The sequence below is a fragment of the Xiphophorus couchianus genome, chromosome 15 (assembly GCF_001444195.1).
Source record: "Xiphophorus couchianus chromosome 15, X_couchianus-1.0, whole genome shotgun sequence".
Taxonomy (NCBI): Eukaryota; Metazoa; Chordata; class Actinopteri; order Cyprinodontiformes; family Poeciliidae; genus Xiphophorus; species Xiphophorus couchianus.
Genome location: NC_040242.1, coordinates 4,537,788 through 4,555,874, shown reverse-complemented (window position 1 = coordinate 4,555,874; position 18,087 = coordinate 4,537,788). Strand labels below are relative to the sequence as shown.

Sequence of the window (18,087 nt, the reverse complement as noted above, 5' to 3'; positions counted from 1 at the left end):
ACCTAGCCGGCCCTTCAAAATAAAACTCATGTTTTGTAAGACAGATTAGAGATCTGAACCAGACCAGAACAAATGACCTTTCAAAATAAAGCTCACAGACATGAACAGTTTAGCTTTTCCCTGGCTCTGTTGTTATAAAGGAATGAAAAGCAGCTCAGTGAAGCGTTACAGAGTAAGTCACTTAAAGATTTATTTTTCTTGAAGCAGTTCAGGAGATCAAATCACTTTCTAATGATTCATATTTTTCATCTCTGCAGCTCCCAGGAAGCCACTGCAGGCGGGAACATGAAAAGCAGATGCAAAGTGTTGAATCAGAGGTTGCTCCACTCCGTTGCCATGGTGTTGCGTTGCCACGGCGTCGCTATGGGGACGCCGAGGGTCACTCGTGGTGAGGTCACATCTCCGTGATCCTCCTATGGGAGGCGGCGGACGCTAATCCACTTACGGCTGACCGGCTCAGAGAGAAACAGAGCAGACGGATGTCTGAGCGAGAGGCAGGAGGGATGGACGGCTTCCAGGTCAGAGCATCATCTGTTTCCAGGCAGAACAGGACAATAAACTCGGGCTTCATATCACAGCACAAATTATTCTGCATTAATGAACATTTTCAACAACTCAGTGTGAATTACAGCCACAAACTGCCAACTTAAACTTTTACCCCAAGGTAGTAACCCTAACTAAACAGCTAGCTGCGCTAACACTAAAGCAGTCATCAGAAACAATAGTTCTGCTAACGATAAAGCGCTATGCTAACACGGTATTTAGTGGAAGCTAATGCTAAAGCAATAATAATTTTTAATAGGAGATAAATAAAACTTCATGACAGATGTTGGACTGAATGTTTACAAGCAGAAAAGTACAAATAAAATTTATCAGGAAAAACTAATTTAGGGGAAGCTAGCTCTGCTAGAAATTAGCTCTGCTATTAGCATATTAGCAGAAGTGAGCACTAACACTGCAGGCAGTTTAAACTGCTAACAGCTGAACTTCTGAAAAAGCAGAAGAAAGAGCACAAGATGCTTACTCAGCAGCTTTAGCTGATTTAAAAATAACCACAACATCAGCAAATATCTGAGTATAAATAGTCTGACAAGAATCGGGTCGTGTTTTAATAAATAGAGAAAATAAAACTGACCCAGTGACCGAACTGCTCTAAACAGAGGCTGTTTAAGCTAGCAGCCAGATTATTGTTATTAAACTAGCAACCAGATTATTGTTATTAAGCTAGCAGCCAGATTATTGTTATTAAGTGAGCAGCCAGATTATTGTTATTAAACTAGCAGCCAGATTATTGTTATTAAACTAGCAACCAGATTATTGTTATTAAGCTAGCAGCCAGATTATTGTTATTAAGTGAGCAGCCAGATTGTTGTTATTAAACTAGCAACCAGATTATTGTTATTAAGCTAGCAGCCAGATTATTGTTATTAAGTGAGCAGCCAGATTATTGTTATTAAACTAGCAGCCAGATTATTGTTATTAAGCTAGCAGCCAGATTATTGTTATTAAGTGAGCAGCCAGATTATTGTTATTAAGCTAGCAGCCAGATTATTGTTATTAAACTAGCAACCAGATTATTGTTATTAAGCTAGCAGCCAGATTATTGTTATTAAGTGAGCAGCCAGATTATTGTTATTAAACTAGCAGCCAGATTATTGTTATTAAGCTAGCAGCCAGATTATTGTTATTAAGTGAGCAGCCAGATTATTGTTATTAAGCTAGCAGCCAGATTACTGTTATTAAGATAGCAGCCAGATTATTGTTATTAAACTAGCAGCCAGATTACTGTTATTAAGATAGCAGCCAGATTATTGTTATTAAGCTAGCAGCCAGATTATTGTTATTAAGCTAGCAGCCAGATTATTGTTATTAAACTAGCAGCCAGATTATTGTTATTAAGCGAGCAGCCAGATTATTGTTATTAAGCTAGCAGCCAGATTATTGTTATTAAGCTAGCAGCCAGATTATTGTTATTAAGCTAGCAGCCAGATTATTGTGATCCATCTCTGAATGTGGATTAATCATTTCTTCAGTTTTTCAGGACCAACATGTCAAACCGTTTTGGTTTGGGGTTTGGAGCGTCGTCCTGCCAGCAGAGTGCAGATGAGGCTCAGGTGACACCAAGAGACCCAACGTGTCTGACAGTAATATCCCACATCATGATGCTGCCACCACCAGCCTTAAAACCGCAGTAAGCTGCTTAGTGGAGTCATGACTTCATGTTACACCAAATTCTGACCCAAACGTCAGAAACTCATCAAACCATCTGATCATATTATAATCCTGATTCTTTATCATTCATTCTGATGCTTTCAGGGATGTAATTTATCCTGGTCTTACAGTTTCCAGCTGATTCAGATTTTTAACCAGATTTTATCCCATTTTATTTGCCTTTTAACTCCGTTTTTGTTTTTCTGTAACTCAACCTGTGAATCTCCCCTTATCTTAAAGCTTAAAATCTTCCAACAGCTATTTATGCATATTCTGATACATGTCTTCCTTCCACTAAACTTTCCACTGATGCTTGGATATAGCGCCTAGCTTCTTTAGTAATGATCTTTTCTGTATTTTCATATTTAAATAATCTGAAATGTAAAATCTAACTGAATTTGACCAAGTGATGCAGATGGGATTTCAACTTCCCCTATAATGGATCTGAATGATAGTTTTCTGTATTATTTTTTAAAACCATAAACTGTTAGATAACGTGTTTAATGCTGAGTGAAGCAGCAGCTGGAGGGAAGAACCGGGAAGCGGCGGCTCGGCCTCCGGAGGTGACCGGGGAATCCTGCTCTCTGCGCCGGCAGGCAGAGCCTCCTCCTCGGCCACTGCCCCTCCTCCCCTCCCTCTGCCCTGGTTGCGCGTTGGGGGATCCGATGACGTCACAAACACACACTCAGACACACACACGGCCATGCAAGCGCATGTGCACGCCCCCCCCCCCTCGCTCTCTCGGTCCGCAGCTCCGTCTCTCTCTCCTCTCTCTGCTGCTATTCTGGGAAGTGGCGCTTGGAATAACCCCCGTGTGAGCAGAGTGTGTGCGTGTGTGTCTCCTGATTTCGCCCCGACACACACACACACACTCACACACACACACAGCTAGAGGCTCACAACACAGCCAGATCACTGAGTGTCTGTCTGCAGCAGAGCAGCTCCGGCAGCTCCGCTCTGCTCGGAAACCAAACCTTTTAAAAACGGATTTCGGACATTTTTCTTTGGTTTTACGCGGAACCTTCGCCTCTCCTGTGCGGCTCCGCTGTTTTCTGCGCCCGCTGTGGATTTTTACCAGCCATCTTCTGCTGTCGGAGAGCCGCCAGGGCTCGTTCCGGGATCGGCTCCACTGTCAGCGGGCTGCTGCTGTTGTCATTCCGCGCAGGCTGAAGGTAAGCAACCAAACCTGCCCGGACGGGTTTTACGCACAACGCGGAGGCAGAGCGGCTGTTTGTGCGCCATGCCAGCCGATCCGCGCCGCTTTCTGACCAGTTTAGCCTGGAAGGGCAGCGCTGTGCAGGGGGAATACCCTGGGCAGCGTTTCACTGCATGCAGATTACCCGGGTTGCGTAACATCCTGAGGAATTCACAGCAGCCAAAGCGGCTTGGCGGCAGCAGGGGGGTGGTGGGGGGTTCGGGGGGGGGGGGGGGGGCAGAGGTCATGCTGGAGGAGGTCAAGCTTTGAAAAGTGAAAGGTGTGATTTTAGTCGCGCTGTTGAAGTTGGTGTCTGATTGAAGCCTGTCTGCTTTAAAGGGCCACTCCGCTGTTTCCTGGGGAAAACTGTCCAGCCACACTAAACAGTTCAGCCAGCAGAAATCAGAACACGCCACAAACGAATCCTGGAGATATGGAAAAGTGCAAAAAGCCATGACTGATACTGAAGCTATCAGAACCTTTAGGTCCTGAGTTTGACCTCTGACCTCTGACATCAGTTTGACTTTATTAATATTCCAGTTTATTTCCCAATTGACTCCAGTGATTCCTGCTGGTCCATTTCAGGAACTGAACCAGATTTCTTTGCTTCGTCTGCGACCTTTGACCTTTGACCCTGTAGATCAAAACCTGGTGAAACAGTTTCAGTGTTTATGTTTTTATTACAATGTTTAAATTCCTTATTCTGACTTAAAAATGTTAACATTTTGAGTGCAAACAAACTAAAGTAACATTAATTTCAGGTTCAAAGTTCAAAGTTCATGACCTTCCCAGGTTCAGGATCTCAGCTTGTGGCTGAATATTTAAACTTCACGTTCAGTGATTAGTGAAGAAATCTGATTGAAAACTGATTTTTATTGATGACTCTGGTTCTGATGTCTGGACCCGATCAGAACCTCAGAAAGCAGAAAGAAACGTCAATAACAGAATTAAAACCTTTTAATGCTTTTATGTTCAACATTATGAATAAACTGCTGTGAAAATCAATTTCAGACGATCCAGAAGAATCTGAAACGGTGGAAAATTAAAATGACCCGCAGCTGACCTTTGACCTCCAGGGTTTCTTGAGCCAGAAAACGATGCGTTTGTCTGAATGTATTCAGTTTATTTGTTGAGCTGATCACAGATCAGAATAATCTGATTCTGTTATGGTTTGTGGCGTTTGGAGCTTTAAATTTATGTTTGATGTTCTCATATAAATAGAGGTTATGTTTTTGATGTTTTTAAAATATTTACATATTTTCAGCTGAACCCGGTTCTGACCCAGTGGGTGAAATCATTTTTATTATTTTGTATTTCTATAAACGGAATAAAGATTTTCCAGCTGTTTGGTAGCTTTAGCTTCTGTTATTGTGCTGCTATAGCATGTTAGCGTTAGCTTTGCTAAGTATTGTGCTGCTATAGCATGTTAGCGTTAGCTTCGCTAAGTATTGTGCTGGCATAGTGTTAGCAGAACCAGTGGTTCTGGTCAGTGATTTAGGGTTAGCACAGCTAGCTTTTGAGCTAGCAGTGAATTCTGATGAACAGTTTGTTTTTTGGAGGTGGAGGTTAGTTTTGGGTTTGACTCGTCTGATTCATGTGGTTTTAAAACTGAACCTGATTAATAAAATTACATTTTATTCGTTTTAAAGACAAATGATCTGAGTTGTTTTCCTGTGCCTCAGTGGCAGGAGGTTCAGTTCCTCCTGTCTCCTGCCGATGTGCCCCTGGGCAAGGCGCTTTAACCCCAGATGAATGTGTCTGTAGTATAAACTGAGCCCGGTCCGTTCAGGTTCGAGGCGGTTCTGCCGTAGAAAGAGGGAACTGTCGCTTTAAGAGGAAGCTGTGAATCGCAGAGCAGCTTCAGTGAGTTTCAGTTTGACTGTGAGGAGTCCGGGCTGCAGGCTGACCCCGCCGCTCTCTGCTCGGTATTTCCTCGTTTCACATCAAAGTGACATTCCTCAGATTCTCCAGCAGCTGCAGCTGCTTCCCGCTCCGCCGCGGCTCCAGTTGCTGCGGGAGTTTCTCCTGCCGATGGGAGGAACTTTATCTCCTCTCATCGCGCCTTCCTCCCTCCTGAGCATGCAGACATGCGTGCGTGTGTGTGTGTGTGTGCGTGTGTGGGGGTGCGTGTGTGTGTGTGTGTGTGTGTGTGCGTGAGAGAGAGAGAGAGAGAGGCAGGAGGGACGGTGGGTGGTGTGCTGGCTGGTTCCGGGAATGTTCCATGACGTGTTGCCGTACAGAGAGGGGCCCCGGCCGGGGAGGCTGCGAGCAGCGACCGCTGCTGCGAAGTTACACAATAAAAACTAAATGATGCGATCATTTAGTTTATTTCGCCTGACATAAAGTTTTCACCATGTTATTCATACATTCCAAACAAAATGCTGGATATTTAGTTTACAGACTAAACATTGAACTTTCAAATTAAATGTTTAGTCCACAAGATAAATATTTGGATAAAGATTTAGTTGTCTAACAAAATATTTAGTGTTCAAACTAAATATTTAGCTCAAAATTGAATATTTATTGAGCTAACAAAATATATATTTTCCAAAATAAATATTTAGTTTACTAACTAAATATGAATCTAGCAACCTAAATATTTTCTTAGTAAGCTAAATAAAAATATTTATTTTCCAAACTTAACATTTATTTTTGAAATTAAATATTCACTTTAAAATATTTGGTTACTAAATATTTAGCTAGTAGTAAATACTATGTACTAGTTAAATGTTACTAGCTAGTAAACTAAATATTTAGTTTATAAACTAAATATTTATTGTGTGTATTCAGTGTTTAGTTTGTTACATTTATAAATGTCAGAATGAAACGATGAAAACTGAACTCCCACTTTGTTTTTCTCTGAAGTTAAATAAACCAAATTTTAGCTGTTAATGTTTTACAGTGTAGTCTCCTACTGCTGAGACCTGAAACAACTTTAAAACATTCATTTAACTAAGTTGTCAAACTCAACTTATTTATATTTTTTAACTCAATAACTTTACAAACCCAACATATTCACAGAAACATAATTTGATTTATTTAGACAAATTAACTCATTTCTTCAAGTTGGATCAGTTGTTTTTTTTAGTGAAGGAAAACGTTTCGTCCTCAGAGGTCAAAGGTTCAGACACAAAATGATTGCTATCCTTTAATTCCTGAATAAATAAATAAATAATCAATAAATATGGAGAGATTATCAGAGGGGAAAACGTGGATTTGATTCGGATCACTTCAGCAGAATTCCTCTGGTTCTGGTTCTGGTTATCCCGGCTCTGCCTCACATTCCGGTCTGGATCTGGACCAAATTATGTCCAAATAATTTCTGCTGCGGTGTTTGCTTTGCTTTGAATGTTATTTTGAGTATTTCCCAGATCTTCACACTTAACCTCAGCAATAAATTAAAAATTAAACTTTGTTTATATTTTCTGATTTTGCTGGAAACTACGGTGGCCTGCAGGTGCAAACATGCTGCAAACTCCAAATGACAAAACAACAACAATGCAACAGAAAATCAGAAACAGAAAAAAACGAAAACGCTACAAACTCCAAAAACGTTTGTCCTCCACGCCACCAGGGGGCGTCGATCATCGTCAGACGCTCAGTATAGACGGAACGTCTTGATCCTGTCGCAAAAGGCGATAAATCGATTAATCTCATGATAAATCAAAACAACCTCAGTCATTTCCATTTGCGTGATTTATGGTTTGTCTGCTCTGATAAAATTCTCCTCAGCAGGAAGCGCCGCCGGTTTCTGCGTCGCTTCCTGCTGGCGTTTACATCCAGCTCCTCTACGGCGGAGGGTCCCCGCAGGCGGAGCTGCCAGCAGGCCTGATGACGGTAATCAGGTGTGGATCTGGGTCGGTTCTGTTTGGGATCCGGGCCGGTTCTGTTCAGGTCCAGAGTTTGACCGTCAGACTCGTCTTTCAGCCTGAACGCTGCTGCTGCCAACATGTCGAGTTTTAAAGATGAAGCTAAATCCCCAAACCTTTGTGTAAAACCTGTGGAAGCTTAAGCTCCGCCCACAGTGCCACCAAAGTGGGCGGAGCCAAGAGCAGTGAGGGGCGTGGCCAGGTGTGCAGCGGCTGCTATAGTGACTTCTTTACCAAAACGCAACTAGCAACATTTGTAGCAACTTTTTTTAGAAAAGTGACAAAACTAGGAAGTTTCTTAAACATCAAAAACAATTAACAACAAACTTAGTGACTTTTTTAAAGTCAAAAAACAACCAGCAACAAATGTAGCAACTTTTCAAATCTAAAAACAAACTAATGACAAATCAGCAAGTGGCTAGCGATACAGCTAGCTACTTTTAAAAAAAATAAAGAGTGATTTGCGACAAGTTTGACTTTTTTATATGAAAAAGTTACTTATAATAAATGTAGCAACTTTTTAAAATTCAAAACCAACTTATGACAAATCAGCAGCAAAACGGTGACCAGCAATAAATCCAGCAACTTCTTCACCAAAGAGCAACCAGCTTTTCCTCTGTCCTGATATTTATTATCTTATTTTTCCAGTTTCATTTTCTCCATTTAATCTTCTAAATGTTATTAAATCTGTATTTGTTTTGGTTTTAGGGAAAATGCTGAAGTTACATTTTGATTCTCTTTGTTGTGTAAAGACGTAAAAAATATGAATCAAAACTTTGATGTTTTCTGTCACATAAATGAAAAATGTTTGAATAGAAAACAAAACCAGAAATAAAAATATGAAAATTAAATAGCAAAAAATGAGATTAATAACACAAGGAAACGAAGTGACAGATTTTTCTTTATTTAGGTTTAAAGTAATTAAAATAATCCCAAAATATAAAACCTCACCAGATTTTCTGCCAATCTCAGTTATGTTGATGCAAATTAGAGAAGAAAATTATTTTCCACAGAACAAACTGAGGAAACTCACTGAGAATAAATATGAGCTCAAACCGTTTTCATCTGGATATTCAGCTGCTGTCCTCCAACATGGCCGACTGGAACGATGCTCTTATTTGATTTGTTGCTTTGGGTGTTTAAGTCAAACACAGGTGAGACGTTGTCCCAGTCTGCCCAGTCCGCCCAGTTTGTTGCCATGGCAGCGGTCCAGACTCCTCGGGGTGGGTCGTCCGGACAAACAGCGCCGGCGTTTGCAGAGAGAACCTGCAGCGCCGCAAACATCTGGATTCAGCTGCTTCCATTTAACCCAGAGCAAACTGGGAACGAACTGGGGAGCAAACTGGGAATGAACTGGGAGCAAACTGGGAGCGAACTGTGAGCGAACTAGGAGCAAACTGGGAGCAAACTGGGAACGAACTGGGAGCAAACTGGGAGCGAACTAGGAGCAAACTGGGAGCAAACTGGGAGCGAAACCCGGAGCAAACTGGGAACGAACTGGGAGCAAACTGGGAGCGAACTAGGAGCAAACTGGGAGCGAACTAGGAGCAAACTGGGAGCAAACTGGGAGCGAAACCCGGAGCAAACTGGGAACGAACTGGGAGCAAACTGGGAGCGAACTAGGAGCAAACTGGGAGCAAACTGGGAGCGAAACCCGGAGCAAACTGGGAACGAACTGGGAGCAAACTGGGAACGAACTGGGAGCAAACTGGGAGCGAACTAGGAGCAAACTGGGAGCAAACTGGGAGCGAAACCCGGAGCAAACTGGGAGCGAACTGGGAGCAAACTGGGAGCAAACTGGGAGCGAAACCCGGAGCAAACTGGGAACGAACTGGGAGCGAACTAGGAGCAAACTGGGAGCAAACTGGGAGCGAAACCCGGAGCAAACTGGGAACGAACTGGGAGCAAACTGGGAACGAACTGGGAGCAAACTGGGAACGAACTGGGAGCAAACTGGGAACGAACTGGGAGCAAACTGGGAGCAAACTGGGAGCGAAACCCGGAGCAAACTGGGAACGAACTGGGAGCGAACTGGGAACGAACTGGGAGCGAACTAGGAGCAAACAGGGAGTGAAACCCGGAGCAAACTGGGAACGAACTGGGAAAGAACTGGGAGCGGAGTAGGAGCAAACTGGGAGCGAAACCCGGAGCAAACTGGGAACGAACTGAGAACAAACTGGGAGCGAACCCAGCCCAGCTGAAGCCAGGCGGAGTGGTTCCTCCGGGTCCGTCCGCCCAGGTTCTCCTGCAGGAGGGAAGAAGATCAGGCTGGACGCAGGAAACATGAGCTGAGGATGATGAAGGTGTAGAAAATGAAGGAAACTTTTTCTGGCCTCGTTTCTCAGCCTCTGTGTTCAGCTTCCTGCCTCAGACGGTGGAGCTAATTCAGAGTTTTGTAACCAGGAAATCCCAAATGACTCAACCGACTCCGGGTTTTCCTCCTGCAGGATGCTGACTAAGGCTCCGCTGCGTCACGACCGGATCATCTTCAGAAACCCAAACCACTCCGTTCCTCAGCTTCCCAAACTTTTTCTCTGCTGCCTGTTGGTCTATGGCTCAGCCATCCAGCTGTAGGGACGTTTTTCTGTTTCCGGACGTTTTTCTGTTTCCGGGTCGTTTCTCTGTTTCCGGGACGTTTCTCTGTTTCCGGACGTTTTTCTGTTTCCGGGTCGTTTTTCTGTTTCCGGGACGTTTCTCTGTTTCCGGACGTTTTTCTGTTTCCGGGTCGTTTTTCTGTTTCCGGGTCGTTTTTCTGTTTCCGGGACGTTTCTCTGTTTCTGGACGTTTCTCTGTTTCCGGGACGTTTCTCTGTTTCCGGGACGTTTCTCTGTTTCCGGGACGTTTCTCTGTTTCTGGACGTTTCTCTGTTTCCGGGACGTTTCTCTGTTTCCGGGACGTTTCTCTGTTTCCGGGACGTTTCTCTGTTTCTGGACGTTTCTCTGTTTCCGGGACGTTTCTCTGTTTCCGGGACGTTTCTCTGTTTCCGGGACGTTTCTCTGTTTCTGGACGTTTCTCTGTTTCCGGGTCGTTTTTCTGTTTCCGGGACGTTTCTCTGTTTCTGGACGTTTCTCTGTTTCCGGGACGTTTCTCTGTTTCCGGGACGTTTCTCTGTTTCCGGGACGTTTCTCTGTTTCTGGACGTTTCTCTGTTTCCGGGACGTTTCTCTGTTTCCGGGACGTTTCTCTGTTTCTGGACGTTTCTCTGTTTCCGGGACGTTTCTCTGTTTCTGGACGTTTCTCTGTTTCCGGGACGTTTCTCTGTTTCCGGGACGTTTCTCTGTTTCCGGACGTTTTTCTGTTTCCGGGTCGTTTTTCTGTTTCCGGGTCGTTTTTCTGTTTCCGGGACGTTTTTCTGTTTCCGGACGTTTCTCTGTTTCCGGGACGTTTTTCTGTTTCCGGGACGTTTTTCTGTTTCCGGGACGTTTTTCTGTTTCCGGGACGTTTTTCTGTTTCCGGGACGTTTTTCTGTTTCCGGGACGTTTTTCTGTTTCCGGACGTTTCTTTGTTTCCGGGACGTTTTTCTGTTTCCGGGCGTTTTTTTGTTTCCGGACGTTTCTCTGTTTCCGGGACATTTTTCTGTTTCCGGACGTTTCTCTGTTTCCGGACGTTTTTTTGTTTCCGGACGTTTCTCTGTTTCCGGACGTTTTTTTGTTTCCGGACGTTTTTTTGTTTCCGGACGTTTCTCTGTTTCCGGACGTTTCTCTGTTTCCGGACGTTTTTTTGTTTCCGGACGTTTCTCTGTTTCCGGGACGTTTTTCTGTTTCCGGGACGTTTCGCTGTTTCCGGGACGTTTTTCTCTTTCTGGACGTTTTTCTGTTTCCGGACGTTTCTCTGTTTCCGGACGTTTTTTTGTTTCCGGACGTTTCTCTGTTTCCGGGACATTTTTCTGTTTCCGGACGTTTCTCTGTTTCCGGACGTTTTTTTGTTTCCGGACGTTTCTCTGTTTCCGGACGTTTTTTTGTTTCCGGACGTTTCTCTGTTTCCGGGACGTTTTTCTGTTTCCGGGACGTTTCGCTGTTTCCGGGACGTTTTTCTCTTTCTGGACGTTTTTCTGTTTCCGGACGTTTCTCTGTCCGTTTGCTCCAACCTGTTACATATCTGATATCATAACTCATAACTGAACAAAGTTTCCTGATGCTGCGCCGCCAGCAGCAGCCTCCAGTGACTCACTGAGAATCTGCAGCCGCTATTTGGTGCCGACACTGAAAATGAAAACTACGAATCGATGCAACCCACGAATATGAAACCTGATCCAGAACTGCTGCCGAGTCTGAACTCTCATTTTCACTCACAGGTTTTGCTTTGACACAGAACTGAAATGTTGCATGTTTGTGTCTCTGGATCATTTCATGTTCATAAGTGAAAAACTCTTTTGGTCACGAGGAAGTGAAAACCTGAAGGTTTGGAGTTTCTTCATTTCCATTTATTCCCAACAAGAAAACAGACAGAAAACTTCAAAGGATGAAAAACGAGCAAAACAAACGGAAACAGAAAACGAGTCTCAGGAAGAGAAACTGAATCCCTCCATCTGCTGCAGACGACGGGGTCAGAGGTCACCCACACAACATCAAACACTGAAGATGTGATTTCAGATTTTTATCACCTGGGCCAAATAAACATAAATAATAATTGTGTTTTTAATGGTCATGCAGAGGCGGCCCCAGGGGCTCTGGGGCCCTGGGCTGAGTTCTGCTGGGGCCCGTTTCACACGGTTCGTTCTGGATCAACTTGTTTTACAGTTAATTAGAAACCCAGCGGCCCTGCGACAGACTGGCGACCTGTCCAGGGTGTACCCCGCCTCTCGCCCGGAACGTAGCTGGAGATAGGCACCAGCAACCCTCCCGACCCCATTAGGGACAAGGGTGAACAGAAAATGGATGGATGGATGGATAGAAACCCAGCGTTGAATTAAAATGTTATGATTCATATTGTTATTAATTCTCACTGATCTGTTGAGTGGAAATGAAATTCTTTAAACTTTGATGCTTTTCTGGTTGAGTTCAAACTGTGCAGCCGCAAAGTCTGCTTCTGCCTCAGGCCGGCCCTGGCAGCCACAGACCAACCTTATTCCTCATCTGTGGCTTTTTCTCTGCCGCTCATCTCAAACTAATTTACTAGATTAAAACGAGTCGCATGAAGAGCATCTGTAGCTCTGAGACAGATTGTGGTGAAACACTCTTATGCTAACAGTGGAGCCAGTTTCCATTTAGCTCTTTACCATTTAACGCTCAGTAACTAAATGTACTAATCATTGTGACTGTTTGGACAACCTGCTAACTTTGTTTCTTTCTGTTTTCAGACTCGGATGTTTGAGCTGCAGGACAAAACGGCTGCTGAAGGTAAGATCCTCAGTCACAGCAGGAAGACCTGCTGGCTGCTCGTCCTTCTGGTTCTTTGGGACGTTCTGGGAGCCAGAATCAGCTGATCCAGACGTCAGCAGGGTTTTGTTTTCTCTGAATGCCCAGGATAAAATCTGCTCTCTATTTCAAACCCACAGTTGGATTAAATCTGAGAAATGATGCCACGATTCGCCAGGAGAGAGAATGTTACAGGAGCTTTACCAACAGCCATGACTGGGATTTAAAATGGCAGATGCTTTAGTCAGACGAGGCGTTTATTTAACCGCTCGCTTGTTTTCTCCTGGCTGGTTGCCTTGACAACCGCCTGGCTTCGTTATCAGAGGTGTGACCACAGCTGAACGTGTAAATGACAAACCTTCCCTCTAAGATGGAAAGTTTTCCCAGCCATGCTCTGAATCCTTTAAGGAGCCGGTCACCGGGGCCTCGGGCCCCTGGCGGTTCGGCCCCTGGCGCTCTGGGCTCCGGTTCTTCGGGCCCCGGCGCTTTGGCCCCCGGCACTTCGGGCCCCGGTGCTCCAGCAGTCCGCGCTGCAACGCTCCGGCCCCCGGTGTTCCCGCCGGGTTCCTGGCTGAGATGCTAGAAAAACTTTCCTGATGTGGAAAACATCTGGATGATTCCTGTTACAGAAAGTGATGGGAAAACCTCCAGCTGCTTATTTTGTTTATCTGCATTAAAGTGGTGAAATTATTTTTCTTTCCATAATTTTAATCTAAAAATAAATTTTTGGGGTAAATTTGAAAACTATTGAATAATATTTAAAACGGTAGGATGTCAGACATTTATTACTCTGCTCTCAGTTATTAATGATTATATTTCTACGTTTTGGTCAGAGATTTCATTTGGAAAAGTTTTTCTTCTGCTTAAAACTGGTGATTTTGGAATCTTGTTATTTGTTTGTATGTTTTCTTTTCATTTCAGTCTTTTGCTCATAAATTGTTTAGTTTTCTGCCTGATGACGTCATTTAGACGTTAAGTCGATACTTTTAACTTTAAAGTATTTTAACGCAGTGCTACGTCTCTGGTAATAATAATAACTCATAAAGATAATCTGACCCTGCTGTTTAACCGGTTCAGTTGGTGAGGTGTGAACTCTAACTGACCTCTGACCTCTCACCTCTGGTCCTCCAAACCTCGGTCTGGGTTTGGTTTGAATGTGAACGCCAAGTGGACCAGAGACGGCTACAAAAGCAGGCAGTGGACTACAGCGCAGGGCATTCTGGGTAAATCCAACCAAAGCTAACGTGCTAGCCTAGCGCTAGCAGCAGAAATGGCTCCTGGTCTTCAGCCAAAGACTAAAGAAAAATCCTCCAACACTAAAATCTGACGCCTCCATCTTGTTTCCATCTGGTGAAGAAGGAAGTTGCTCTCAGTGTCTTCAGAGGTTTTTGTGTCGTTTCCTTCAGTGGTTGTCGGTGCAGCGCCCCCACAGGCCAGGAGGGGAACAGGTTGCTCAAAGGATTTGGTTGGTTTGGACCTCAATCGAACCGAGTCTCCTGGACTATCAGGCGGAAAATCAACCAGAAGTGAAACCTGTCAGGTTCTGCTGCTTATGGGACTTTTAGTTTTATCCTGCTCAAACCAGGCGATGTTAAACAGAGCGAGGGTCTTCAGTTCAAACTGTACTCTGTATTCAGACTGACCCAAACTTCAATACGAGACAAATTGTTCAACTATGTAGTTATCCGACCACAAAGAACCAAAGCTGCAGTAAAAAGCAGCGCTGTTTTGGCAGTAAACTCTAGAAATGGGGCTGAACATCAAGATGCTGTTTTCTGGATCATAAACAGCTCAGAACAACTCCGAACCCGTTAAATAAATAATCGGAATGAAACGGGAAAAACATAAGAAGCAGATGGAGACGCGGCTGCCATGGTAACCGCTGTTGGTCCGCTGAACACAAAACAAAAGTGGTGCGAACAAAATAATTAGACGGGTCTCTGCTGGGTTAACGGGCGGACAGGGAAATGGGAACATTCACACGCTCGCTTCCTCTGGCAGCAGACACGCGTTCGCTCTGACGGAGACGGCAGAAAAAAGCCTTGAGGTGAAGAGGAAGTGTGTGTGTCCTGTTGCCATGGCGACCACAGCTTGGTACAAGCGGTGCACGCTGCGCCCTTGACAGCATCGCATGAAGAGTGAGTGCAAGGCATAAAACCGGGAATTATGATCTGAAGTACTGATGAAGAGGAGCGTGTGTGTGTGTGTGTGTGTGTGTGTGTGTGAGTGTGTGTTCAGTCACGGAGTGAGATAACAGAGCAGCAGACTTTGAATAGCACTGAGGGATGTGAATGTTGCCGAAACAGCAGCAGTTAGTTTGGTTCCCGTTTCCTCTAAGCCACCAGAGTCCACTGGCTCTTTGTTTGTGCATTCAAATGGGATGGAAAGCAGAGTGTGTGTGTGTGTGTGTGGGTGTGTGTGTGTGTGGGGGTGTCACTCTGTGTGTGTGTGTGGGGGGGGGGGGGTGTGTGCATCGTGGTTCTGAGTACAGTGCGGTGCAATAAAGAGTTTTGGTTTTGCTTCTGCATCATTCCTCATGCAAATAACCTCCTTGCTGCTGCAGCCTGCTCACTTCCTGTTCACTTCCTGCTCACTTCCTGCTCATGCTCTGTAGGTGTGCATGCGAGGTGAAGCTGTGGATGAGTGTGTGCATTTCTGCATTTGCACATGCATTAGTCTGCTCATGTGTCAGACCTCTGACTCTCTGGCTGCATGAGAAGATCTTCATTTTTTCTACCATTTTCCCAGAACAGTCCGACTTTAGATCCGTTTAAATCTTCGTTGGTCGTTCTTGTGGCTTTTTCAGGGTCTTTAAACTTTTGTTTTGACTTTAACATTTTTCTCCAGTTTCTGGTTTCAGTCTTTCCGTCGTTTTTCTGTTTTCAGACGTCAGGACTGAACTCCAGTCATGGACTTGAGTCTCATTTCAGTGTCAGTGTCTCTCAGGTTGGTTTGGTAACGTACGGTGTCCCTCAGGGGTCAGTTCTTGGCCTCCATATCTTCAGTCTTTTTGATCAGAGCCGCTCTTTTCAGCTCAAAGCATTTCAATGACGAAAACAGAAACGCTGCGTTACAGAGGAATAATGAAGAAAAGTTCAAATATGGACTAAAATCAATGATGATCTAAAACTAACTGAGGTTTTGATGTTCAAAGTATGGCCCGGGGGCCGTTTGTGGCCCTTAGGCTGAGTGTGTTTGGCCCCAACTGCAGTTCAGTACAGATGTTATCCATCCATAGGTGGTGATATAAATGGAGAGTTTTTATTTTTAATCAGGTTGATAATTTTCTCAAAATGGAAAATGTTAAATAAAACAAACCTTAGTAGAGATTAAATCAGCTTTTATTTAAACGATTAAACGTAGCGAGTGTTTAGAAAGAAAGACTCGTGTTCCTATAACTGGGAATTTTAAAATTAGATGCTTTTCTTCTGGATCAGTGATGAAAAATATCCATTTCTTAGCAACTCGTCTTTGATCTTTTTCCAAAATAATTTGACGTTTGGCAGATGATGCCGAATCAGAAACAGCATAAAAGCAGAAAAGTGATTATTGTTGTAATGAGAGTTGAGGTTTGAAGGTGTAGAAACCTTTTTCTCTTCTTTATTTTCTGTGTTTATTGTTCTGTCATGTTTTATAAATCCCAGTGTTTCCCATTCTTCCCATCATTCCCAGTTCTTTTCCTGCTCCTGGTTTTAGTCTCTTAACTTCTCGCTCCAGATCCGTTTTGCTCTCATGTTTCGACTTGCGGCTCCTTCGTCTCTCGCGGCCTTCCTCTTCCTCCCGTCCCGTCGGGGAACAGGTGGCATGTCGCCCCGTGGCTTCCTGCCCTTCCTCTGTAAACATGAGGGACGGAAGGAGGAGGAGGAAGAGGAGGACGGGTTGGTTTGAAGCCTGTGATTTTTGGGGATGGAGAGGAAGAAAGAGAGCAGCAGGTGCCTGGATGTGAAGCACTCAGAGATAATCGCTACTCAGATATTTCTGACCCGACCAGCATGACATAATTTCCTGTCTTCACACAGGAAGCTGCTGGAGAGTCAGAGAAACTCGACGTCTCTCAGTTTCTTACATAAAAGCCTGACGTTTACCTCAGCACTGCTGTTAGCCGCAGCTAAATGCTCCAGCTGCTCCTGAAATCTCTTCTCTCTGCAGCAGTTTAATCTTAATCCCACGATGCACTTTCTGCGTTTGACATATTTGTGAAAACGTCGGATTGAGGTTGTTCCTGCAGTCGCTCGGATTAGCTAGCTAACCCCAGATGCAGAGCTTTAGGAGCGATTAGCTCCACGCTAGCTCACTCTCAGAGCATTAAATCTTAAGGCTAGCGCAGCTGGCTAGCATCTCGTGCTTCCTGTCAGTCAAGGGAGATGGGATTAGCACATGCTAACGGCGTTAGCGCCTTCAGACGGTGGAAATAAATCTGCTGTGAAGCAGAGATGACTGATGCAGGACGGTTTTAGGTTTTCATGTTTAAAATGTAACTTTTTAAGGTTTTTATTAACGCTGTCCATCAATTAAAAAATGTAATCAGATTAATCACACTGTGATTACTCTGATTAATCAATAAGTTTAACTTTGAAGTATGAAATATAAATCTGCACCCTCCTCCTGTCGCCTCCAAACCGTTAAAATGAAGCAGATTATGGGATGTTGTGGTGGAGCAGCGGTGGAGCACAACCCACATCAGGAGGCCTCAGTCCTCTGCACGGCCGTCGCAGGTTCGATTCCCGGCCTGGTGACCTTTGTCTTCCCTCTCGTTACCTACTTTCCTCTCATTGCACTTTCAAATAACAGAAACTATAATCTTGGAACTGGAGCAAAAAAAACAAAAGATTCTGTGACCACCCGCTTCGGATGTTATCATCCCATAGAATGGCGATTATCAGTGGTTATCAGCCCCATTGAATGGCCTCAGTTGGTCCCTGCTCTACCTGCTAGCAGGCTGTTATCAACCGTTATCAACCATTCTATCGGTGATAACAGCCGCTTGTCGCTAATAGAACCTTTTTTTTTAACCTTTTTTTTAAAAACCTTTATTTATAATTTATCTGCGAATTTGAACAGGATATTAAGAATTTACTAAAAATACAAAAGCCAAACGTATCCGTCATAAGATTTTAATTAGGTATTGTAACAATCGTTACAGTATTTAAAAACAACTCACTAAAATCTAAAACCGGAGTTTTTTGTTTATTTTTGTTCGCTTTTTTAAAGACCTATATTTCCAATATGCCTTTTATTTCTTTGGATTTTTTCCAATAATTCACTCAAAATAAATGCCAAAATTTAACATACTTGGTTAATTTTATTGGATCTTTACAAGACGTGTTCTCTCAATACATGCCGTGTTTTTATCTTCCGGTCGTGCAATTTTATTTATATATATATATATATATATATATATATATATATATATATATATATATATATATATATATATAAGCATACAATGAAATTAA

At 43.7% G+C, this 18,087-nt stretch overlaps 1 protein-coding gene and 1 long non-coding RNA gene across 2 annotated transcripts in view; one reads left to right on the top strand and one right to left on the bottom strand.

The window, feature by feature from the left end:
• Positions 1-625: 625 nt before the first annotated feature.
• On the bottom strand, positions 626-18,031 carry LOC114158291 (uncharacterized). Its single transcript, XR_003598381.1, has 3 exons — positions 17,471-18,031; positions 8,383-8,386; positions 626-638 (listed from the first exon to the last, which is right to left on the bottom strand). It is a non-coding gene; the product is annotated as an uncharacterized LOC114158291 (long non-coding RNA).
• hivep2a (HIVEP zinc finger 2a) overlaps positions 2,948-18,087 on the top strand; it is an 85,276-nt gene continuing 70,136 nt past the window's right edge. Inside the window, exons 1-2 of the mRNA XM_028039632.1 lie at positions 2,948-3,383; positions 12,574-12,613. The gene's annotated coding sequence lies outside the window, so the exon portion shown is untranslated. The remainder of the gene's footprint in view (positions 3,384-12,573; positions 12,614-18,087) is intronic.